General features: G+C 51.0%; 1 protein-coding gene across 2 annotated transcripts in view; it reads right to left on the bottom strand.

Moving 5' to 3' along the window:
* LOC146858992 (schlafen family member 13-like) overlaps nt 1-24,793 on the bottom strand; it is a 259,943-nt gene that overhangs the window by 64,877 nt on the left and 170,273 nt on the right. The window lies entirely within an intron of this gene.

Here is a 24,793-nt window from a genome sequence, read left to right as displayed (position 1 = left end):
TGCAAGGTCTCTCTTTTTTAAAGGAAGTGGAGCTGGTACAGGTTTGTCCATTTTCCGTTTCTTTGAAGAGCTAAGTATGAGTTGACCTTTTTTAGGGTCTTTTTGAAGTGATTTTTGGGTTGGATACGGTCAAAAAAGCTCCTCCTCTCATGTGTCTTCCTTCGGTGCTGATTTTTTCTGGTCCGATTGTTTGTGTGTCAGAGGTTTTGGAGTCGTTTTGTGCTCTTTAGGCCTGGAATCGGGAGTTTTCTTCGAATACGGTATGGGCTTCGCTACTGGTTGTTTTTTCGGTTCCGATGGTGTTTTCGTATCCATGGGCTGAGCGCCAGTGGTGATCGGAATTGGGAGTTTAATCGATTCCGAGGATTTTCTGGGATTCAAAGGCGGAGCGCCCGAAGCTTTCGGAACCGGGTGTTTGCTCGGTTCCGACGATTTTTTCGGAGCCGGGGCGTCCGTTCTGGTGGATTTCGGCGGCGAAGGCGTCAATGTGGAACTAGGCGTTGGTACGGAGGAAGGTAGTGGTTTGTTTTTTGGTGCCGGGGATGGAGTTTCGGCACCAACGACAGGCTGGCTCGATCCTGAGTGGCCTGAAGGCTTTTGTATCTGCTTCTTTGCCGAGCCCGAAGGCGGGGCCTGAGAAGTTCTGTCCCGGTGTGCACCTAGGCCCGAAGGTGAAGGTGTGACCGAAGCCTTTTTGGGAATGGGGGGTGTGGAGGGGTCGACATCAGTACTTACGACCCGCTGACCCGCTGCCCCGCAGTGATGTCTTCGACGTCAGAGTTGTCGACTTTGGAGCTGATGGTGCTGTGTTGGATCTGCTCCTGCTCCGGCACATTGATGCCTTCCTGGAAGATGTCGTCGGGAATGGATGTTGATGATCGAGCCATGGTTCTTCGAGCTCGACAATCCTGAATCATCTTCTTGGAGCAGAAAGAGGCACAAGCTGGACAGTCTTTGGCCTCATGCTGGGGCGAAAGGCAGAGGTTACACACCTCATGAAGATCGGCATGTGGAAACTTGGAACCACATTTAGGGCACTTTTTGAAGGGAGTCCTTTCCATGAGTCGAAGGCCTGATGGCGCAGGTAGGCCCGAAGGCCTGCGTCGACGACCGGAATCGAAGATTTTAAGTTTGGAGAGATGCGCGTCGAATGGGAACGCGATCGAAACAATACTGAAGTAAGGGTGAAGGATTTTGTGTTGAAAAGATGATCGGTAACGACACCGAACTGGAGCGCGATGAAAACAATCTAATGATGGAGTCGATGCCCATGCGCACTATTGTCCAAAGGAGGAGCCACCTATCTTGTGACTTCCAAAGACTTTCCAAGACAACAACAAAGTGCAAACACCAGATGGCGATCAATGCACAGTGTGTGATCTGCAGCTCATATGCCCCTAACAATATGTTTTTTAAAAAGAAAAACATTTGATGATTCCAGAATAGCAGGACCAAGAAGGGGACTAGAAGAATTTGCACTCCAGACACAAAAAGGGCCACTCAAGTTTTCAGTTCAAAATATAAGGGGTTGTAAATACTGTTTTAAGTTGTAATTTCATGTTGGACACTTTTTTATGTTATGATAAATTTATATGTGGGGCACTTTCCTATGTCAAAAACACTTTGGATTAGGATCATTCTGTATATTGTCTTGTTTTAAAGTCCATTTGTTCAAAGTTTTTGTGCCAGTAATTTGTCTTTTTGATAATATAAGTAATTTGTCTGAATTAAGTTTTATATGCCTTATAACTAAATAATGCTGTGTTATAGTTTGTCTCATCCCTACCCTGTTTAACCTTACCTGGATCAAACCCAGTATCGTAACACCACACAAAAATGAACACATATCCTCTGACGCAGTACCTGAATTAGAGGCTTCAAAGTAGTAATAAGGAGCCACTGTATCAGAACATTAAGGGGAGCTACACATGTGTTAGGGCATATAGACAAACAGGAACAAAAGGTGAGGGGAGGTAGAAAAGAGGAGACCTAAGGAATCAATAATACAGGGAATCGTAGGGACGGAAGTGTGTGTCTTGCTCACCTCATGGAATTTCCAAGATTTCTAGGCTGCCTGACATACTAGGTTAGCTTCCATAATGAGAGTGGTAATATGGGAGACTCCTGGCATGGATATGCCAGAAATTAAGAGGGTGTTCTATCACATACATACCCATGACACAGGGCCAGAAGTGTACTTGAAGCTGAAATGAATCAAGTATTTACTGACTAATACTGTGATCTATACAAAGCACCATGTGATAAACATGAGTGTGTACTAGAAGTACATATAAATAGAGAAGACTCAGCTACACTGCCACCTATTATGTCAGAGAAAATGTAGGCCGATATAGAAGAGGCTAAAATAAAAGCTGCAGTAAAACACATGGCTACAGGAAACCTTTTAGCTCTTGGTGCCTATATGGTTGAAAATGCATTCACTGGCTCTTTAGAAACAATCCTTGACAAGAACAACATAAGAAGGTCTTATAGTGTCCCACCACAATTCTTGATGATTGCCCCTTTTCAAAGGTAAACAGCAATTAGCCTTCTTCCAGTGCTCTCTCAAATGGTTCACCCATATCAGAACAGTTTTGACAAATGGAAAAGCACTTAGGAAAAAATAGTCATATCATGATTAGGGGTGGGCGGAATGTTTCATTTTGCCCATGAATTGGTGGAATTTGGTGACTCCGCATTACTCTTCTAGTGTGGAGTTCCAGCCAAATTCGGCTGATCGCTGCATGGGGGAATGTTTTTACAACGAGGCTCTAGAAATGCGCGTGCTAGCTAAATTTGGCATCCCTTAGTGTCATTTTCTAATGCGGGTGGTCGCAGTCAGAGGGCGGCTTCTCAAGTATATTTACTACTGCTCAACTACATTCTCTACAGAAGCGGCAGCAAAATCAACTGAAATGGCCATGCACTCATGACTGCATGGATACCGTTCACTCGGATTTTTCTGCGCTGCTCGTGTTACTTGTGCCAAATTGTCTATTTTTCACCCGCTTGTGGAACTGCGCAAAGTGAAACCCCACAAGTTCTGCCCACCTCCAATCAGGATAAGGATCTGTGTGTTTCCTTTTTGTGTCTTGAGTTTCAAACATTTACTCCAAATATTACAGATTTAGTGTATGTTTTGCGGACAACAAAGCACAGACACACAGGGAAGTAATTGTCTCTTTGTATTTCTGAGCTCTGCTGTCAGCAAAACATGCACTAACTCTGTGATATTTCGATTTAATGTATGCACTCAAGTCACCAGAAAGAAATGCATGGATCCCTTTTGAGACGATTCAGTGCAGAAAACGGGAGCATGAAATAAACCCAGGATTTTGTTTCAGGTTCTAGATGGGGTGAGAACACTAACCTCTTTTGCACTAGTCATGTCAACCGACATTGAGAAGACATTTGATATTGTATAACTGTAAGGACAGGGGAGCGAAGAAGCAGGGTAAAAATATATGGTGAATTGGTTGACTGCCTCTCTGTGAGGCGAGGACTGGTTAGACCCAGGCAAGTGGATGGGCAATAATTCAATGACCTCTAATATCCGGGGAAGCTGAGTTAGAAGCTAGGGGCCATGCAAGACTGGTAGCATGTAACGGAAGTCTGACCTTGTTTGGATCAATGAAAGGGTACCGCCTTGGGGTATGAGAATATTTTATGTATATGTATGTTAATTCCCCTGATTGGGTAGTCGAAAATAAATGTATCTTGCTATATTGCCCTCGTTACATTATAATGAATGTTTTGCATGCTATTCTCTTTGGGAAATAAATTAAATAAAAAATAAACAGAAGTAATTTGATAACCATGCTGGAACCCTTTAATTGCACAGCACCTCCTGCTACGCCAGTGCTCCCGCTGCTGCTCCGTGGCGCTGTGAGGCGTGGGTTCGATCCCAAGGTGCCTGACTGCCGCCCGCCTTTCTGCTGCTCCTTGCTGCCCAGTGTTTGCCCCGTTTTGCATAACTTACTGTTTGGTTTTGTATAATTTACTGTTTTGTGCCTTTTGTGCCCTGTTTTTTCCCTTTTCCCCTTTGCCTTTTCCCCCTTCTCCCGCTGCCTCTCCCCCCTTCTTCGCTTCTGTAACCCCTTCCCGTTTCCAGCCGCTGCTCCCGGCGGCCCCGCTCCCGCCTCCCAGCTGCTCCTCCCTCCCTCCCCGCCTTATCGTGGAGGCCGCTGCGCGACAGGAAGAGTGACCCTGACCCTGTTTGCAGGCCAGGTTGCTCCCCCTCTGTCGCACAGCTCCTCCTGCTGCACCAGTGCTCCCGCTGCTGCTCCGTGGCGCTGTGAGGCGCGGGTTCGATCCCACGGTGCCTGACTGCCGCCCGCCTTTCTGCTGCTCCTTGCTGCCCAGTGTTTGCCCCGTTTTGCATAACTTACTGTTTGGTTTTGTATAATTTACAGTTTTGTGCCTTTTGTGCTCGGTTTTTTCTCTTTTCACCTTTGCCTTTTTCCCCCTTCACCCGCTGCCTCTCCACCCTCCCCCTTCTTCGCTTCTGTAACCCATGCCCGTTTCCCGCCGCTGCTCCCCAGTGACCCCGCCCCCCTCGTCGCTCCGCTCCTGCCTCCCAGCTGCTCCTCCCTCCCTCCCTTATCATGGAGGCCGCTGGCGCGCCGGAGGCGCGCCAGAGGCAAGCCCGTCTGCGGCCGTCCGCGCCTGGACCGCACCCAGCGCCAGAACCCCTAGACCCCGCAAACGCCACAACGCCAAACTCAGGTACGAAACCAGCACTTTCCACGCACTCAACACCGGACAACACCACACCTGCATCCAGGCCACCCCGAAACGCACCCAGGGACCCTTCTCCTGCCACAACTGCAGATTCACTTGCGACAAAACCGCCAAACCACCGAAGACTGAACTCAATCACCTCCGCTGCATACTCCTGAACACCCGCTCCGCAAGCAAACACGCCGTCGAACTTTGGACCTGCTCGACACCTCCGCCCCAGACGTCGCCTTCCTGACCGAGACCTGGTGGAACGAATCTTCGGCACCCGACATCGCCATGGCCATCCCAGACGGCTACAAAATCTCAAGCAGAGACCGCACCAACGGAACAGGAGGAATAGCCATCGTACACAAGTCCTCCCTCAAGGTCTCCACACACTCAGAGGTCACCCTCAGCAGCGCAGAACACCTTCACTTTCGGATCCGCACAGACCCCAACACCACCCTCAGAGGAACCCTCGTCTACAGACCCCCCGGACCCAGACCACAGTTCTGCGACTCCATCGCTGACCTCGTCAGCACCCACGCACTCGCCTCTACGGACTACATCCTCCTCGGAGACCGGAACTTCCACCTAGAGAACAACAACAACGCCAACTCCACCACCCTGATCGACAACCTCGCCAACCATGGCCTCAGACAACTGGTCACGCACCCACCCACGCCGCCGGCCACACGCTCAACCCTATCTTCTCTTCAAGCACCCACGTCTCCTTCAACCACACCACCGAACTCATCTGGACCGACCACCGCTGCGTCCACTTCACCTACAAGAAGCACACCGCGCACGACCACCCCCAGCAACTGCCCCGTTGCTGCTGGAGCAAAGTCACCAAAGACCGGCTGGCCGACACCCTCACCCAGAACCCGCCCACCGACCCAGACACCGCCGCCCGCAACTTCAGTCAATGGACTGACGAGTGCGCCAACACCCTCGCCCCGCTCAAGAAACTCTCCAACAACCGCACCAGCAAGAAAGCTGCCTGGTTCACAGAAGAGCTCCAGACCACCAAACGAACATGCCGGAAATTAGAGAAGAAATAGCTCCACGAACGAACATCGAGCAGCCACGCAGCCCACAAGGACGCCACCCGCAAGCATCACCAACTCATCAGGACAGCCAAGAGATCGTCCTTCAAAGCCCGCCTAGACAGCAACGCACACGACAGCAAAGAACTCTTCAGCATCGTCGAGTAACTTTCCAACCCCAGCACCAACACCGACGACATCCCGCCCTCACAAGAACTGTGCGACGCACTGGCCACCTACTTCTACCGCAAGAACGCCAACATCTACAAAAGCTTCAACACCACGAACGCTCCGCCAGCATCCGGCCCCACCACCCCGGCGAACACCACTCGCACCAACCGCCTTACCGCCTGGACCAACATCAACGACGACGAAACACGCAAAATCATGAACTCCATCCACTCTGGATCACCGTCGGACCCTTTCTCGCACCACATATTTAACAAAGAAGACACAGCCATCGCACCCCAACTTCGGAAAGTTATCAACACCTCCCTCGAGACAGCCACTTTTCCCGACAGCTGGAAGCACGCTGAGATCAACGCTCTCCTCAAGAAGCCCAAGGCAGACCCCAAGGACCTCAAGAACTTCCGGCCCATCTCCCTGCTCCCGTTCCCGGCAAAGGTCTTCGAGAAAGTCGTCAACACGCAACTGACCCGCTACCTCGAGGACAACATCATCCTAGACCCATCCCAGTCCGGGTTCCGAAGAAACCACAGCACCGAGACAGCCCTCATCGCCGCAACAGACGACATCAGGATTCAACTGGACAACGGCGAGACATCAGCCCTCATCCTCCTAGACCTGTCAGCCGCCTTCGACACGGTATGCCACCGCACGCTAAAAACACGCCTCCAAGATGCCGGAATCCAAGAGAAGGCCCTGGACTGGACCACATCCTACCTCTCCAGAAGAACACAGAACGTCCGCCTCCCCCCTTCCGCTCCGAAGCAACCAACATCATCTGCGGCATACCCCAGGGCTTGTCCCTCAGCCTGACGCTGTTCAACATCTACATGGCCCCCCTCGCCCAAGTCGCCCGCCAACACGATCTCAACATCATCTCCTACGCCGACGACACTCAGCTAATCCTCTCCCTCACCAAGGAGCCACACACCGCCAAGACCAACCTCCACGAAGGCATGAGGGCCGTCGCCGAATGGATGAGGAGCAGCCGGCTGAAGCTGAACTCAGACAAGACGGAGGTCCTCATCCTCGGGCCCACCCCCTCTGCCTGGGACGACTCCTGGTGGCCCACCACACTAGGAACAGCACAGACGCCCACGGACCACGCACGCAACCTGGGATTCATCCTCGACTCCTCCCTCTCCATGTCAAAGCAGGTCAACTCAGTCTCCTCCTCCTGCTACAACACCCGCCGCATGCTCCGCAGGATCTACAAGTGGATCCCCACCGAAACAAGGAGAACTTTGACCCAGGACCTCGTCAGCAGCAGACTAGACTACGGCAACGCACTCTACGCAGCGATCCCGGCCAAACTCCTACAACGCATCCAAAACGCCTCCGCCAGACTGATCCTCAACATCCCGCACCGCAGCCACATCACCCCCCACCTGAGAAACCTACACTGGCTCCCCGTCAAAAAGAGGATCACCTTCAAGCTACTCACCCACGCACACAAGGCCCTCCACAACACCGGACCAGCCTACCTCAACAACAAACTCAGCTTCCACACCCCCACCCGCCAGCTCTGCTCAGCCAGCCTCGCCCCTGTCCCCCGCACCCAACGAACGACCGCCGGTGGCAGATCCTTCTCCTTCCTCGCCGCCAAGACCTGGAACACCCTCCCCACCCACCTACGGCAGACCCAAGACCTGTTCACCTTCAGAAAACTCCTCAAGACCTGGCTCTTCGAGCAGTAGCAGCAACCGCTCCCCCCAGCGCCTTGAGACCCTTACGGGTAAGTAGCGTGCTCTATAAATTCAATGATTGATTGATTGGAGGACCTCAGAGAGAATTGGATGATAGATGTTGATAAGGACATTGGTGACAGAATGAAGTTCTATACAGAGCAAACCACACAGAATATCCAGGAATGTACGTTCAAACTGATCCAACTGAATGTGGCGGATAGAACCTATCACCACAGACAAACTTAGCAATCTGTATCCTTTGGTGTATATTTCCTGATCGAGATTTGGAAGCATAGAAGCAGACCTTCACCATATGCTGTGGGACTATACTGCCCTGACACAATATTGTAAAATTATAAAATGCACCTTAAACGATGTAACAAATGGATCATTTCAATCCCAGCCAAAGGTGTATCAGCTCAGCCTTTTCCCTTGATTCAAAAACCTGGTAGTAGGTGTATTGATCTTTCCCTGCGGTCACTGGCAAAAAGGCAGATAAAAATGACTTGAAAGTTAAGTGGCAGTCAAGACTAACAAGACTGCGATTTCAGGCACTAAGCTGAGTTAAAGAATTGCATGAGAAGGCCACTTGGGGAGTGAGAGGGCCAAATAATCAGGAGCTTGAGATGCAATGTTACTTGCTTTTCAAAAGAAGGGAGACAGGTGGTACAAACTTACCTACATACTTTTGTGATAGGAGCAGTGGGCCTGGATTAGTACTTTGGGGAACCTTTTGATACAGCCTCCTTGAAATTAGGGATGAGACCCAGGAAGATTTAGTTGTGCCGATACGCCTGGACGTGGTCATAGAGAAGCTGGACATGATCGGCACTTTGTACTATATGTATGGCTTTGGACATCCACAAAGACTATTATTGCCCCAATGAGACAATTATTATTCAACGGTGAGTTACACAGTCGCTGGCTGAAAGCTGTTTCAAGCTCAAAATCAGACCCAGGAGGACAACAGTTGTTCATGCTTATATAATATGCAAAGCAAAACCAAAGGGGATGATGGACGGAGTGTTGAACATTGCAAGCACTCCCCCAGTCAATTGATCTGGGTTTAATCCATCATCATTCTTTAGCTCACGCTACCATCCCAGTTCAGACATGGCTATATGCAAATCAGTCTGACCCTGTGCCTCACAGGACCAGTCCAGCCCGAACTGCCAAGCCATGTCTTCCCTGGACCGGAAACAAGCATCCTGGGACCGATTTCTGGCTAAATCAGCCATCATCAGCCAGGCTAGCTTGAATCCAGTGGCAAAGTGAGCAAGGGACCCACATCTGGGCATACCCTGCCAACTTAGGCCGAACAAAGCAAAACCAAAGGGGATGATGGACGGAGTGTTGAACATTGCAAGCACTCACCCCCAGTCAACTGATCTGGGTTTAATCCATCATCATTCTTTAGCTCACTCAGCCACCCCAGTTCAGACATGGCCATATGCAAATCAGTCTGATCCTGTGCCTCATGGAAACAGTCCAGCCCGAACTGCCAAGCCATGTCTTCCCTGGACCGGTAACAAGCATCCTGGGACCGGTTTCTGGCTAATCAGCCGTCATCAGCCAGGCTAGCTTGAATCCAGTGGCAGAGTGAGCAAGGGACCCACGTCTGGGCATACCCTGCCAACTTAGGGCGAACAAAGCAAAACCTCACTGGGGTTGACTGGGAGAGAATATTTGCATTGTCAGCATTCAGTCCATCATTTGTTTGCTGTAACACTTTTCGCCCTTAAGTGGGATGGGTATGCCCAGACGTGGGTCCCTTGCTTACGGTGCCACTGGATTCAAGCTAGCCTGGCTGAACAAGGGTGACATACCCTGAAACCGGTCCCAGGATGCTTGTTTCCGGTCCAGGGTGGACCTGGCCTGGCAGTTCGGTCTGGATTGTTGCCATGGGGCACAGGGTCAAGACTGATTTGCATATGGCTGGGTCCAAACTGGGTTGGCGTAGTGGGCAAAAGAACGATGGACTTAACCCAGATCTTTTGACTGGGGGAGAATGTTTGCATTGCCAGCATTCTGTCCATCATTTGTTTGCTGTAACACTTTTCGCCCTAAGTGGGATGGCTGAAGAAGGGTGACATACCCTGAAACCGGTCCCAGGATGTTTGTTTCCGGTCCAGGGAGGACCTGGCCTGGCAGTTCCATCTGGACTGTTCCCATGGGGCACAGGGTCAAGACTGATTTGCATATGGCTAGGTCCAAACTGGGGTGGCGTAGTGGGCAAAAGAACAATGGATTTAACCCAGATCTTTTGACTGGAAAAGAATGTTTGCATTGTCAGCATTCCGTCCATCATTTGTTTGCTGTAACACTATATAATATGCGGGCATTTATCCTACTTACGTAGACATGAATATTGTGCCCAAATGTAAACACTGAAAATTTCCTTTTGAGCTGTAAGATATAAAGTTTTAAATTTGCTATCTTATTCATGTGAGTTTGAACATGATATGGATTGTTGAAATCCACAAAATGCTTGAAAAAAAAAAAAAGAGTCCTTACACAAGGAGCGTTTGCAGCAGGAGCGTTACGGCGCTGCCGTGCGAATTTTAAACATTCTTACCTATTATTTCTTTTTAGGTCTGCGGATCTGCGCCTCACTTCCCCCTCACCTGCACTATAATTCGTGCCCTCACCGCCGTTTGGCGGGCTGGTTTCCGGGGTGGCAGACATCTTGGGTTGGGGAGCGGACCGGGTAGACAGCGCTTACTGCGCATGCGCCAGTGGTTGAGCGGGCATTTAAGGTGAGTCCCCGCCTTCCTTTTCCCTTGACAAGGAGCGTTTGCAGCAGGAGCGTTACGGCGCTGCCGCGCGAATTTTAAACATTCTTACCTATTATTTCTTTTTAGGTCTGCGGATCTGCGCCTCACTTCCCCCTCACCTGCACTATAATTCGTGCCCTCACCGCCGTTTGGCGGGCTGGTTTCCGGGGTGGCAGACATCTTGGGTTGGGGAGCGGACCGGGTAGACAGCGCTTACTGCGCATGCGCCAGTGGTTGAGCGGGCATTTAATGCTCCTCCCCTAGCGCAGCGGGATCGCGCAGCGGGCGTGCCTTCGCGTGGCCGGAGTCGTGCCAGAGTCCTGCCCGTCTGCGCCCGTCCGCGCTAAGGACGCGCGGGACGTGGCGAGCTCCGGCCTGCTCTCGTCTACCTAGCACTGTTGCCATGCGTATATACTCCAGGGAGCGCCTGTATTCCATTGGCAGGGTGAGCGGTCATTGCATTCTACAGCCCGTTCATCCATTATGTGGCCCCTACCGCTGTCCCTGTAATGGTTTGGCGCTTGACCCTCCGCAGCTTCTTTCCCGGCTTTGTCCCTCTGTCGTTCGGCACAACAGGGGGCTACCGCCCTCACTGCGGATTTTGAATCTTAACGTCAGGTCGATCCTTACACATCAACAGAATGTGTACGACCTGATTGAAAATGAAGTCCCGGATATTTTAGCCTTAACCGAAACATGGCTTCAGGAAGCCGACACTGCTATTCCCAATCTCGCTTGTCCTCCCGGCTACTCAATGTATATTGCGAATAGGCTATCTAGAGGCGGAGGCATAGCTCTGATAGTGAGATCTAGTTTTTCTTGTGTGTGGACCATTCTCAAGATCGCTGGCTGTGAAAGTGCCTCTTTTAAAGTCTCTGTCAGCCCAGAATTTACACTCTCTGGGATGGTGGTGTATCGTCCGCAGTGATGTGGCGTTCAGGAATGCTTTCCCGGACACTGTCGCCACCTTGGTCACTGACTGTGCTAATTTTTCCATCTTGGGCGATTTAAACTTGCATTTTGATGCTCCATCCTGTCTGACAGCACGTAGTATTCTTATGGACTTAGAGGCCTTTCAACTTTTTCAGCTGGTCTCCCAGCCTACTCATTCCGGGGGACATATCCTTGACCCTTTTTTTACCAACTTGACCGAGGCTAAAGTCACGTCGGTGGCTCCTGTAGAGTGGTCTGACCATTATTTGGTATCCATCTATTGCCCTATGACTACCAACATTTCCACCTCTTCAGCCAAGCGGGTACCCAGGAGACCCTGGAGTAAACTCAGGCTGGATGACTTTTACCATCTTCTGTCAGTGGAACCTCTGGCCCTATCTAACAACGTAGAGGAGGGGTACGATCTCTTCTGCGCTTGGCTCACTAGGGCTCTGGATGTTTTGATACCTGTTGTAACAACGAAGATCAACCCTCGAGTGTCAAGCCCCTGGTATGACGATGCTTTGCGCGCTCTGAAGGGAGCCTGTAGACGGGCGGAGAGGGCCTGGCGGAAGACATATGGGGCTGAGTTAAAAGCTACATATGTCGCGTCCGTCAAGCTCTACCACCGGGCCATTTGTCGTGCCCGAGCGGCATTTTATGCCGAGGAATTCCGGAATAGCACTAACCCGTCGAAGGCCATCTTCAAGGCGGTGAAAGATCTTATGTCTAAGCGGGCTATCTCTATGGCTGAGAGTTCTGTCACACACTGTGAATCCCTCGCTTCCTACTTCTTGGGGAAAGTCCAGTCTATATATCGGACTTTCCCGAGCACTGGTATAGCGATGGGTAGCCCTAAGGAGACACCTCACCAGCCCGCCCTGCTCTCACTTCCCCCCCTTACCTTGGAAGGGTTTGACAAACTTGCTACGCAAGTTAAATCTGGGTCTCCATCTGATCCAGTGAGGCCTGCTCTCTTTCGAGACCAGACCTTTGTGGGGCGCGTGGCTATACGCTCTCTTGTCAATCTCTCCTTAGAGACCGGGGTCGTTCCCATCAGTTGGAAGCGGGCGGTGGTGTCTCCGATTATTAAAAAATCATCTCTTGACCCGTCTAAGCCGGAAAGCTACCGTCCCATCTCGCTGCTGCCTTGGCCAGCTAAGTTGACAGAGGCCCATGTCAATCTGGCCCTGTCTGAATACTTAGCCCGGTCCAATGCCCTCGATCCCACACAGAATGGCTTCCGTGCTGGCCACAGCACGGAGACTGCCCTTCTGGTGATGGTGGAACATCTCCGTGCAAGGTTGGATGCTGGTCAGACGGCGGCGCTGATTTTGTTAGATCTCAGCGCCGCATTCGATACTGTATCCCACAGCATCCTCCTTGGGCGGCTCGAGGAGATTGGTATCGGCGGCCTGGCGCTGCAATGGTTCCGCTCCTTCCTAGACAACCGCTCCTTCTGTGTTTCCATCCCACCCTTCAAGTCCAGGTTCCAGCCTCTGGCCATGGGGGTTCCGCAGGGATCCTCGCTGAGTCCCACGCTGTTCAATCTCTACGTGAGACCGCTGGCTGATGTCGCAAGGCAGTGGGGCCTAACCATGGTCTCATATGCCGACGACACACAGCTGGCGGTTACTCTCAGCGGGGATGCGGAACAGGATGCCCCCAGGTTTCAGTCCGGACTGAAGGCGGTGGCCAGCTGGTTGACAGGTAACTGTCTCCAGCTTAATGCCACAAAAACAGAGGTTATGGTTGTCGGGAAGGGAGTGGAGCTCTGGGGCGATCAGTGGTGGCCTTCGGAGCTGGGCCCCACTCCGACCTTAGTGTCGGAGGTGAAGAACCTTGGGGTCTGGTTAGACGCTGGTCTTACATTTATAGGGCACACCAAAAAAATCGCAGCCTGTTGCTTCGGTCTACTAAGAGGCTTACGGCCGGTGCTTAAGTTCTTCGATGCCCCTACCAGACAGCTTGTGGTCCAGGCAACCATCATCTCCCGTCTGGACTACGCCAGCTCTTTGCTGGTGGGGGCTAACCAGGCTGAGTTAACCCGTCTGCAGCGGGTGCAGAACGCCGCTGCGAGAGCCATTGTTGGACTTCCTAAGTTCTGCCCGGTGTCTCATGTCATCCGCTCCTTGCACTGGCTTCCGGTGAGGAAGTGTATTATCTTCAAGGTCTTGTGTCTGACCTTCAAAATCCTTAGAGGCATAGGCCCTGAGATCCTGGCCAACTCCATCTCTTTTTATGTTCCCATCCGCAATCTTCGATCTCAAGGTCAGGCTCTTGCTGTTGTCCCCAGATTTAGGCTCAGAAGGATGGGGGGCCGGTCCTTCAGGGTGAGAGCCGCGTCAATTTGGAACACCCTCCCAGTTGAAATTCGGCTGATAGAGGACTTGCTGCCGTTTCGTAGAGCCATAAAAACCTTCCTATTTTAGCTCCCTTGTTTTAGTACTTTTCTGTTGCATCATCTCCATGCTGTGTTATGACTGCTCCTTGTCTCTGCGCCGGGATGCTCATTTGCTGGAGTCGCTGTGCGCTTAATAAATTGTTATAACATAACGAAAAGTTTCTTACCTGTCGGTGTAGTTTTGCAGCTTGAAGATCTTTCTGGATTCACTATGCTGTGCATTATTCCGCGATCTTGTGGTTGGGTCCGGATTCGTAGTCTTTTCTTTGTTTTTTTTTTTTTTTTTTTTTGTAGCCCAGGTGGGCGTCGACGTCCACCATTTGGTGCACCTCCCGTGACGTCGTCGTGCTTCCTGCGGAAGTCCCACCTTTGGGGCGCCATCTTCGGGTTCTTTTTTCCCTTTTTTTTTTTTTTTTTTTTAACCCTAGGCGATTGATTAATCCTTTTGTCCATATTTCTGTACGTTTCCACTTCTTTGATCCTATCCATTTCACCCCCTCTTCCTCCAGCCTCATCTTCCTGGCGGAGGTGGGTGGGTTCGCTAGTGAATCCAGAAAGATCTTCAAGCTGCAAAACTACACCGACAGGTAAGAAACTTTTCGTTTTGCAGCGTGAATCTTTCTGGATTCACTATGCTGTGCATAGATTTTGTAGCGGTTTTCCTATTTTTGTGGTGGCTGGGTGGAAGATGATCGCTGGTCGTTGAAAATGTGTTGTAGCACCTTCTGTCCGACCTGTGCTTCCTTATTCATTTGAATGTCCACGCAGTAGTGCTTTGTGAACGTGTGCACAGATGCCCAAGTTGCTGCGAGACAAATGTCTTGGATGGGCGTGTTTGCCAGGAAGGCAACTGTGGCCCCCTTCTTCCTTGTGGAGTGAGCTTGGGGCCCCTCCGTTAGCTCCTGTCCAGCCTGTTTGTGACAGAATTGAATAGTGAGGGCAATCCACCTAGCGATGGTGCCCTTGGTCACTGGTCTACCCATGAAGCTAGTAGCAAAGGACACAAACAGCTGCTTCGACTTCCTGAGTTCCTTGGTTCTTTCAATGTAGTGCATCACCGCTCTTCTGGCATCGAGGGTGTGCAGGGCCTTTTCTGCGTTTGTAGTCGGGTTTTGGAAGAAACTCGGTATCTGGATACTCTGATTCATGTGGAACGCCGACACTACCTTGGGCATGAAGTGTGGGTCCGTCCTCAGGACTACCCTGTCTTTGTGAATTTGAATGTAGGGCTCCTGTAGCGTTAGTGCTTGAAGCTCGCTCACCCTGCGTAGTGAGGTTATGGCCACTAGAAAGGCAGTTTTCATCGTCAACATTTGTAGAGTGGCCTTGTGAATGGGTTCAAGCGGCGCCTTCATGAGCTCCGTCAGAACCACGTTTAAATTCCATGCCGGCGGCGGCAACCTTTTCGGGGGTGCCATTCTTTTGGCTCCCTCCATGAATCTCTTCACCACCTGCGAGGTGAAGAAGCTTCCACCCTTCTCACCTCTGGTGTAGGCAACGATCGCTGCTAGGTGTACCCTTAGGGAGCTCGAGCAGAGGTTACTCTTTAGAAGGTGTGTGAGGTACCTCAGCACAGTTGAGTCTCTTGTCATTCTGTTTTGCAGGCCCTTTTTCCTGCACCACACCGTGAATCTCTTCCACTTTGCGCTGTAGCACTTTCTTGTAGTAGGTTTCCTTGCCTCCCGTAGCACTCGCATAGTGCTCTTCGGTAACCTTAGGTGTGCGAACTCTAGGTCTTCAGGAGCCATGCTGCTAGGTTGAGTGTCTCTGGCTCTGGGTGCAGGACCTCCCCGTTTTGCATTGAGAGCAGGTCTTTTCTCCTCTCGAACCTGTACGGATTGCCTTGCGCCATTTCTTGAATCTGTGAGAACCATGTCTGCCTCGCCCACTGTGGAGCCACCAGGATCAGAGTCATGTTGCTGGTTCTGCACTTGTCGAGCACTCTGTGCAACAGGGGTATCGGCGGAAAGGCGTAGGCAAATGTCCTCCACCAGCTTATCCATAGGGCATTTCCCTTGGATTGCTGATCTGGTTGCCTGGACGCGAAGCTTCGGCATTTTGCATTGTGGCGTGTTGCAAATAGGTCTATTGTGGGAGTCCCCCATCTCTGGAAGATTTTCTCCGTTTCCTGGCCATTGAGCTCCCACTCGTGTGATGCTGAGGTCTGTCTGCTTAGCCAGTCTGCCTCCACATTGTCCTTCCCTGGTAGGTGAATTGCCAGTAGATCTATCTTGAGAGGTATGGCCCATCTCCAAATCTCCTGAGCTAGGGATGAGAGGGGAAACGACTGTGTCCCCCCTTGTTTGTTGATGTAGAACATCGCCGTGGTGTTGTCTGTCTGTACCAACACCCTCTGGCCGAACAGGTGTCTCTGGAATGCCTTCAGGGCTAACAGTATCGTTTTCAACTCGAGGTAGTTGATGTGGCGGACCGCGTCTGCTGGAGCCCATAGACCCCTCACTCTGAGGTTGTCCATGTGCGCTCCCCATCCCTTCTGCGATGCGTCCGTGGTAATGGTCATTGTTGGGCTTGGTGGTGTCAGGCTTCTCCCCGTTGTTATGTTGTCTCTGTTCCACCAAGTTATCTCCTCCTGCACTGCGTGCGTAACAACCACTAGATCCTCCCAACTTCCGTTTGCTTGTGACCATTGCTGTTGCAGCCATTCCTGGAATGGTCTCATGTGCAGGCGTACATTCGGCACCAGCTGGATACAGGACGCCATCATCCCCATCATCTTGCTCACCGCCCTCACTGTCAGAGCTCGCCCCTTCTGGTAGAGCTGCGTCTCCTTCAGTAGAGCATCTGTCCTCCTGTCGCTGGGCACTACTGTACTGTTGAGGGAGTTGATCTTTGCCCCCAGGAAAATCTTTACCTGTTCCGGTTCCAGCGATGATTTTCCCCAGTGGATGGAAAATCCCAGATTTGTGAGGGTGTCTGTTACGCGTTTTGCGTGCCTCTCGCACTTCTCGCGTGAGTTTGCCTTGACCAGCCAGTCGTCCAAGTAGGGGTATACGTGTATTCCCTGCTTTCGTAGGTGTGCCGCTACCGCCGACAGGCATTTCGTAAAGACCCTTGGCGCAGATTTTAATCCGAAGGCCAGGGTTGTGAACTGGTAGTGTTCCTGTTCGATGTTGAATCTTAGAAGGCCCTTGTGCCTTCTGTTTATTGGGATGTGAAGGTAGGCATCCTTGAGGTCCACGGTGACCATGAAGTCCCCTTCTCTTATCTGTGGCAGTACCTCCTGCAGTGAAGTCATTTTGAACCTTTGCGTTCTGATGAACTTGTTTAGGTAACGGAGGTCCAGTATGGGTCTGAGGTCTCCGTCTACCTTCGGCACCACGAAGTAGTTTGAGTAGACCCCTTTGTTGCGTTCCCTGAACGGCACCGTCTCTATGGCTCCCTTTTGTAGGAGTTTCCGCGTTTCTTCTCTGAGTATTGCCAGTTCTTGGGCCGATCTCTGTCTTCCCTTCGGCTTCCTGTTTGGAGGTCTTTTCTCCAAGTCTACGCAGTATCCGTACTGCACGATGTTCCGTATCCACTTGTCTGTGGTTATACGCCGCCACTCCTGAAGGTAGAACCTCAGCCTTCCGCCTACTGGTGACGTATGCTCGTAGGCTCTTGAATCTTCTCTTCCCCCTGATGACACTTTTTTGCGCCTCACCCTTGGGGACCTTACGAGGGTAGGCGTCTTCTTGCGTGCTGAGTCACTTCGAGGAGGGCTGATCGCCCCCTCTCCTCCTTTGGCCACGTCCGTTCCCTCTCCCGCGAAAGGACTGGCCCCGAGGTTGATATTGCCAGTTTTGCTTCTGCTGACTTTGTCCGTGACCTTCGCCCTGCTGACCTTGCTGGAACGCCTGGTGCGACGTCCCCTGTTGGCTTCCACCCCTACCGTAGGGTCTCCTCGAGGGATTTCCTCGTCTCATTCCCCTCAGCTGTAGGGCCCCCATGGACCTCGCTGTCTCGTTTTCCTTCTTGAGCTGGGTGAGCTTTTCGTCCACCGTTGCTCCGAACAGTGTCTCTCCGTTGAAGGGGGTGCCAAGGATGTTGTTCTGCACTTCCGGTTTGAATCCCGAGATTCTTAGCCATGCATGCCTCCTCTCTGTGACCCCTATGGCCATGAGTCTTGCTGAAGTCTCTGCCCCATCCAACGCCGTCTTTATACAGGAGTTGGCGATGTTCTTGCCTTCATCCACCAGGTGAGAGGCTCTCTGGCGGTATTCTTCGGGGAGGTGCTTTACTAGCTCCCCCATCTCATCCCAGTGTTGGTATTGGTGTCTATTGAGGAGTGCATTCGAATTCGCCATGCGCCAGTGCATTGCGGCGTTCCTCTCGACCTTTCTGCCTGTGAGGTCGATCCTCCTGCTCTCCTTATCCGGAGGTGGGCCCGAAGTTGCTGGAACGTTGGCCCTTCTCCTGGCCGTGGAGGCTATGATGGAGTCTGCGGTGACGCTACCCTTGATGTAAGGTGGGTCCAGGGAGGAGTGCTTATATTTCTTCTCTGTCCTGGGCGTGATCGACCGGCAGGTGGCAGGCTCCTTGAAGGCTTCTCTCCCCTGGTTCATCACGCTTTGTAGCATGGGGAGGAACTGACTCCTAGTCTGGATGGGGAGCAGTGTCTCGACGAGAAAATCGGCTTTCGGCCTCTCCTCGTCGAGTTTGACGCCGAAGGCCATTGCTGCGCTCTTCACCACCATATTGTATACCCCGATGTCGTCGGGTGGCGAAGGCCTCGAGGGGTACGTGTCCACGGCCTCCTCCGGGTTTTCGGTGTCGAGATCGTGCCATTCGACGTCGTTGCTGGTAGATGCCGCCGATTCGTAGAACGACTGTTGGTCTTCTTCCTCGGCTTCTTCCTCATAATAGGGCTCCTCTTCTTCCTCGAGATCCCTTGTCAGCCCTTCGGCGTCGAACTCGCCTTCGACCTCTACGACGTCCGCCGATGAAACCGTTGGAATCTTGAATTCCTTCATCCTGGCGTCGAACTCCTTCTTCCTTTGAAGGATGTTCTCCATTTCGGCCTCGAGCCGCCTCTTCTTTTTCTCCATTTCGGAGATGCTTTCGGCGTCGACCGCGGGTCTCTTCGATGAAACTTGCGTCGACGTCGAACGTTCTTTCTGCGTCGATCGGCCAGTTTCATGGGATGATTTCGACGACCCTTGCCTTTCGGCGTCTTTCTGCACCAGGGAGTCCTTTTGTAAGGATCCGCTGGGCCTTTTGTCCGAAGTTCCCCCTTTGGACGTCGAAGTTTTCGGCGCCGGGGCTCCCTTCGTGGACCTTGACTCAGTTTTTCTCGAGTCACCCTCGTGTTTTCGAGGTGTCTTTTGATTTGCGCTCGACGATTCTCTTACCTCGTCTTCTTTTTTCTTGTCGGTCTCTACGACCGTGAAGTTTTCGGCTGTCTCGGCGACGTTGTCCTCGTCGTCCATGTCGAGGCCCAGCTCGTAGAGTGTCGGGGGTTTCCCTTTGCCATCCATGTTGGCGTTGGCTCTTCTCTGCCTCTCTCTCACCCTGAGTGTCTTCGGCGCGAAGGCTGAGCAGGCGTTGCAGTCGATACTCTGGTGATCCACCGGTAGGCAGAGGTTGCAGACCGGATGCTGGTCTTTCTGCGCGAACTTGTGGTGGCAGTTTGGGCAGAACTTGAATGGCGTCTTGTCCATTTCGCTCAGGGTCTCTGAGCGTGCATTCTCCAAGGCTGTCGAAGAAAAAAGGTTCGCTGGTCCTCTTTCTTCGCGCTCCTGATGAAATCTGTTCTATTCCTGATGTCTTCTCTTGATTCTATCGATGAAACTCGCTTTTCTTCCTTCTTCCTCCGAGTGAATTTCTGGAGCTTCCCGATGACGATCCAGACCCAACGGCGGAAAAACGAACCCGAAGATGGCGCCCCAAAGGTGGGACTTCCGCAGGAAGCACGACGACGTCACGGGAGGTGCACCAAATGGTGGACGTCGACGCCCACCTGGGCTACAAAAAAAAAAAAAAAAAAAAAACAAAGAAAAGACTACGAATCCGGACCCAACCACAAGATCGCGGAATAATGCACAGCATAGTGAATCCAGAAAGATTCACGCTGCAAAACATAACATAACATAACAACAGCAAGGAATATGAGAAAGAGATAACATTCTCAACAGGTACCTCCTTAACTTCCCACTTCATTTCGGAAAAGTATCAAGCAGACAAGTAAAGTAGAGACATGTCTTTAGAAGATAACAGTAACAGCAGCCTACCACTGTATACCAATAAAATGGTTCTCAATCTAGAAACCCAACCTGTGGGTCAGGAGAAACAAGTTTGCAGAAATAAGGGACAGGAGTAGGATTATGCATATAACAAGACCTAACTAATCTCAGTTGAAAGACAAGCATTTACAATGCAATGGTCTCGGCAATATTATAGGTAGAGCTATTGGTATTGCTCATTATTTTTTTTATCATTTTTGTATCCCTAAATAAATGGCATTGTCATTTCTATTGGCATTAGTTTTTTTTTTGCATATGTGATACCTATTGCATTAGCAGAGAGAGAGTGAGGTAGTGAGATAGAGAGAGAGAGAGTGAGAGTGAGGTATTGAAATAGAGAGTGAGGTAGTGAGAGAGAGTGAGGTTGATAGAGAGTGAGGTAGTGAAAGAGTGAGTTAGTGCAATCAAAATTAAGTCAACTTAAAACAACAATCTTGGCAATTAAATACCGCACTTGAGGTCAGGTAAGGTATGTTATCTGGAAGACATTAACCCAGTCTTGGCATTTTAGCCAGCGGCACTCGGACTTGTGCACCCTTACATGAAAAACAATTATAGGGCCATTGCAGCATCAATCAAGTAGCCTGGCTGGAGGATACAGACTCCAGAATGAGTTGCAGAGGGGGGCGCAAAGCTCCTCCTTATGAGGCGGGGCCAACACTGACTTGAACACGACTGGTCCACTTCTATAACGTCACAGATGACCGACCTAAACAATGAAATGAGCTCTGCCAGAGGCATTCCCATTGGTTAAAGAGTGACACAGGTGCTTCGAGTCCTTACTTTTATTTCTTTTTTTTGCTTTTTCTCTCCGGCTAACACTAGAGTCAGATAGCATCCATGCAGCTGAGGAAATACAAGAACAAATTATTGTGAATGTCTATTACAAAACAACTATACTTGCTCACTGAAGTGCGTCGTAAAAATGGGAGACAAAAAAAAAAAAGACCACACTCAACACCATATCTAAAAAAAAATGCATAGTATCCGATGAAGTCGTGACACCCAAATCAGAGTTTTCCGTGTGTAAAGGGGAATAGAGTACCTCGGTCGAAGCCAAAGGCGTGAGGAGCGCGTTCTGCACACCAGGACCAAAGTTCGAGCCTATCTGACCCCAAAGGCGTAGACTCTCGCGAGAAAGCAGGGCGGCCCCGTATCATCGGCTCAAAGACCGTCGTTCACCCCAATTAGAGCCGCGCAGAGCAGTAAAACTGTGCAGTGATAGTGTAAAATGTGTTATCGTTCCTGCAGATGTAAACAGTGACAGTAAGTAAACAGAGCTGCTCTCGGCAATTCCAATATTGATCACCACCAACAAAAGGCACAAGGTAAAGTGCAAATGTATCAGGCCTGGCTATCGATGGGTGTTCTCTCGTTCACACCGTGGCCCTAAATGGAGGTAACCCTAGAATAACGTCAGACTGATGGGGAAAAAACAGCAAGTAACATATGGACCTCTGCGTCAAAGGCAGCGACACCATCACCCCCCAATTACATATCTACACGAACCCAATCTGCATGTTACACAATGTGCTTTGCAGCAGGCACATTAACCCTGAATGCTGCTTTGAGTCAAAACTGTGAATAGACAAACACAGATCCCGCCAGCAAGTACATTAAATACCAGGGTTGCCATAACATTGTCGCGCCCTGAAAGCAGTTGGGGCTTTAACGCCATAAGATTTTAAAATGAAAACTCTGTGACTAATTAAGTAAACCACAACAGACTGATATAACATCTGCCCTTGCTGCTAACATCTTTTTTTAAAGTTTAAATTGACCATCAGACTCCGATTAAGACTGCCCCTTGGGACTCCACCCTCTTGCCGCTGTCACACACTGACACCCAATTTATGGGATGATGAAGTATTTTTCTCCCCCAACTCCAGCACTCTTGCACGTTAACGAAAGGGGATACTGAACAGAGAAGACAAGAACATGGAGCAAAAACAGATTTGCGGGTTGGACACAAGAATTAGAAAAACTGCCACCAGGACACAAGAGGGGCTGAGGAGAAACCTAGGAGGGGCAGAAACGCAAAAGGGAGATGGGGAAAGTGGGTGGGGCCTCAAGTGCCGTTCCCCCAATACGACCCACGTCATTAGCACACGAACTATGTAGACCATAACTTTCCCTTTTACAAAGCGTTGGTATATTGATCGAATCGGTTCACTTGGATTGACCCAGGACTACAACTCTCAGGATGCACTGTTTTTCTAAATTAAGGCAATGGAGTGGAACGCGGGTGCGAATGGGACATGAAGACATTGGCAAATCTAGGCTGAAAGGGGAGGGGAAGAGGCTACTGGAGTGAGCTGGGTCAGAACGGAAAGCTAGGAAAGTGAGGGGGGAATAAGGGGCTAGGGAAAGAAGACAACGTATCAGGTGGACAGGGCGAAAATTGGTGCTGGGGTCGACGCACCAACAGGTCACTTAAAGTATGGCGGGGTGGACCCTTTGGTACTTTTGCTGGAGGAGGCCAGCGGGATCTGGAGACATTCCAAGCCACCCCTTCCCGGCCATTACCAGCCTCCACCCTCCTCTTACCTGCCCCGGTGGTGGAGAGCAGGCTCCCGGAGCCCTCGCTGGTGTCGGACCTGCCCTGTTCATCGGCCCTCATGTTTCCTCCTGTCCTAGTCGGGCTCTCAAGTGCCGGTGTGCGCGAGGCCTTGGCTCGGTCCTGTGACAGTGTGTGCGAGGCCTTGGCTCGGCCCGCCAGTGTGTGCGAGGCCTTGGCTCGGCTCTCCTCCTGCGCCAGAGTGCGAAGCCTTAGCTCGGGCTCTCCTGTGCCGGTGTGTGCGAGGCCTTGGCTCGGCTCCCCTGTGCCGGTGTGCGCGAGGCCTTGGCTTGGCTCGGCTCTCCTGCGCCGGTGTGTGCGAAGCTTTAGCTCGGGCTCTCCTGTGCCGGTGTGTGCGAGGCCTTGACTCGAGCTCGCCTGTGCCGGTGTGAGCGAAGCCTTGGCTCGGGCTCTCCTGCGCCAGTGTGTGCGAAGCTTTAGCTCGGCTCTCCTGCGCCGGTGTGTGCGAAGCCTTGACTCGGGCTCGCCTGTGCCGGTGTGTGCGAAGCCTTGACTCGGGCTCGCCTGTGCCGGTGTGTGCGAAGCCTTGGCTCGGGCTCTCCTGTGCCGGTGTGTGCGAAGCCTTGGCTCGGGCTCTCCTGTGTCGGTGTGCGCGTGGCCTTAGCTCGTTTTTTTTGGGTTTTTTTTGCTGAGGCCTCGCTTGGAGCGAGCACAGGTGTGAGTGACCGCTAGAGCCCACCTACCGGCCCTTTAGGGGCTGGGTCACGGCTGGTCAGACCCGCACTGTCTCTCGGCCCACGGTCAGCAGGTGCTGCGTCACAGGCCTGCACCACATACCCTGGGGGCGCAGAGGACAAAGAGGCGCGCAACATACCCTGCTTACCCCACGAAACAGAGCTGCACCACATTCCCTGCTACCCCACAGGACACCGAGGCGTACCCCACAGAAACTGAGCTGCACCACATACCCTGCGGAGCGAGAAGGGAGCGAAAGAAAGGGAAGAGAAAACGAGAGAGGGAAAACACACGTGGGCAACTGAGTTTTATGGCTCCGGCGGCCATGTTAATGTGACAACCCAAACAAGGCAGAGCAAAAGGCAAGCACACCACTGCCTTTCTCCGAGGCAAAGCAGAAATGCCTCGGAGAAACGCAGTGGCGTTTTCGGATTCGGGGGCGTGTTTCTTTTTCTCTCCTCTTGCCATTGGCTGGAGGAGAGAAAAACACGCCTAAAAAAGGGTGTGGCTAAAAAGTGGAAAGAACAGCACGGAACACGCCCCCGAATCTGAAAAAGACGGAGCCTATTTGGAGGGACGGCTCTCTCCTCCAATGGCTGGCCTCCGTTTAGGAAGCCAGCCAATGGAAGAGAGGCAAAAAGAGAGGCGGGCTAAGGAGCCACTCTCAGAAACATTAAATCTCTGACTTCCGGTTCTGCCTTCGGCAGACCGGACGGTCCTCGCCCTAAAAAATGACCTTTACATGATAAGGGCTACTACTCCACATAGCTGGCACCACCCTTTAGGTAAAAATGGTCCTTTGCATGACACAATTCCAAGACACTGCAGCAGAAACTGTAAGGCCTTCGCTAATGGAACAAGTCTAGGCAATGATCTACCGAGAACACAGTCATCATATGCTCATGGACTACAATATTGCATGATTTGGTTATTTTGTTAAGTATGAAGCTAACAGAAAATGATATATTAATCCACTATGAGAGGATATGAAGTCCAGTAAAATCAGCAAGAAATATGCTTTGACCGTGTCATTGATTTCCAGTTCACAAGAAAGAAAACATAATTTAAAAAATGTATGGTTAACCTTCACAAAATTTCTAGCGTGCTACTACTCAGGATCGTTAAGGCCAAACATATTTTAGCTTAATGTGAACAACTTATCAAAAGGCGAACAGGGATAGCTCTGTGGTTTGGTAGTCTGATAAATTACAAAATGTTATGTATTTGTGGAGCTGCCAAAATTTGCTTCCCCATTCTCCAGATTTTAACACTTTTCTGCATCACTGTGATTAGATTAATTAGAATAGTCACTAGGCGTCAGAGACGGCTTGCTGATGAAGTCTCAATATTAAATGAAATGATGAAGTACTGATATTTTTAATATGCTCAATTTGTCATAAATATGTATTTAGAAGATAATTTATTTCCAATTGATCAAATGCCTTGTGTTCACCTCAAGCGAACAGGCTGAAGTGTGTCTAAGGAAGAACAGTTTAAGGAAGCGGTAAGGGAAAGAGTATGACTTTTACAAGCACCGAATTCGGTGGC

The sequence above is a fragment of the Triturus cristatus genome, chromosome 3_2 (assembly GCF_964204655.1).
Source record: "Triturus cristatus chromosome 3_2, aTriCri1.1, whole genome shotgun sequence".
Taxonomy (NCBI): Eukaryota; Metazoa; Chordata; class Amphibia; order Caudata; family Salamandridae; genus Triturus; species Triturus cristatus.
This window is presented reverse-complemented; position numbering and strand designations above follow the sequence as displayed.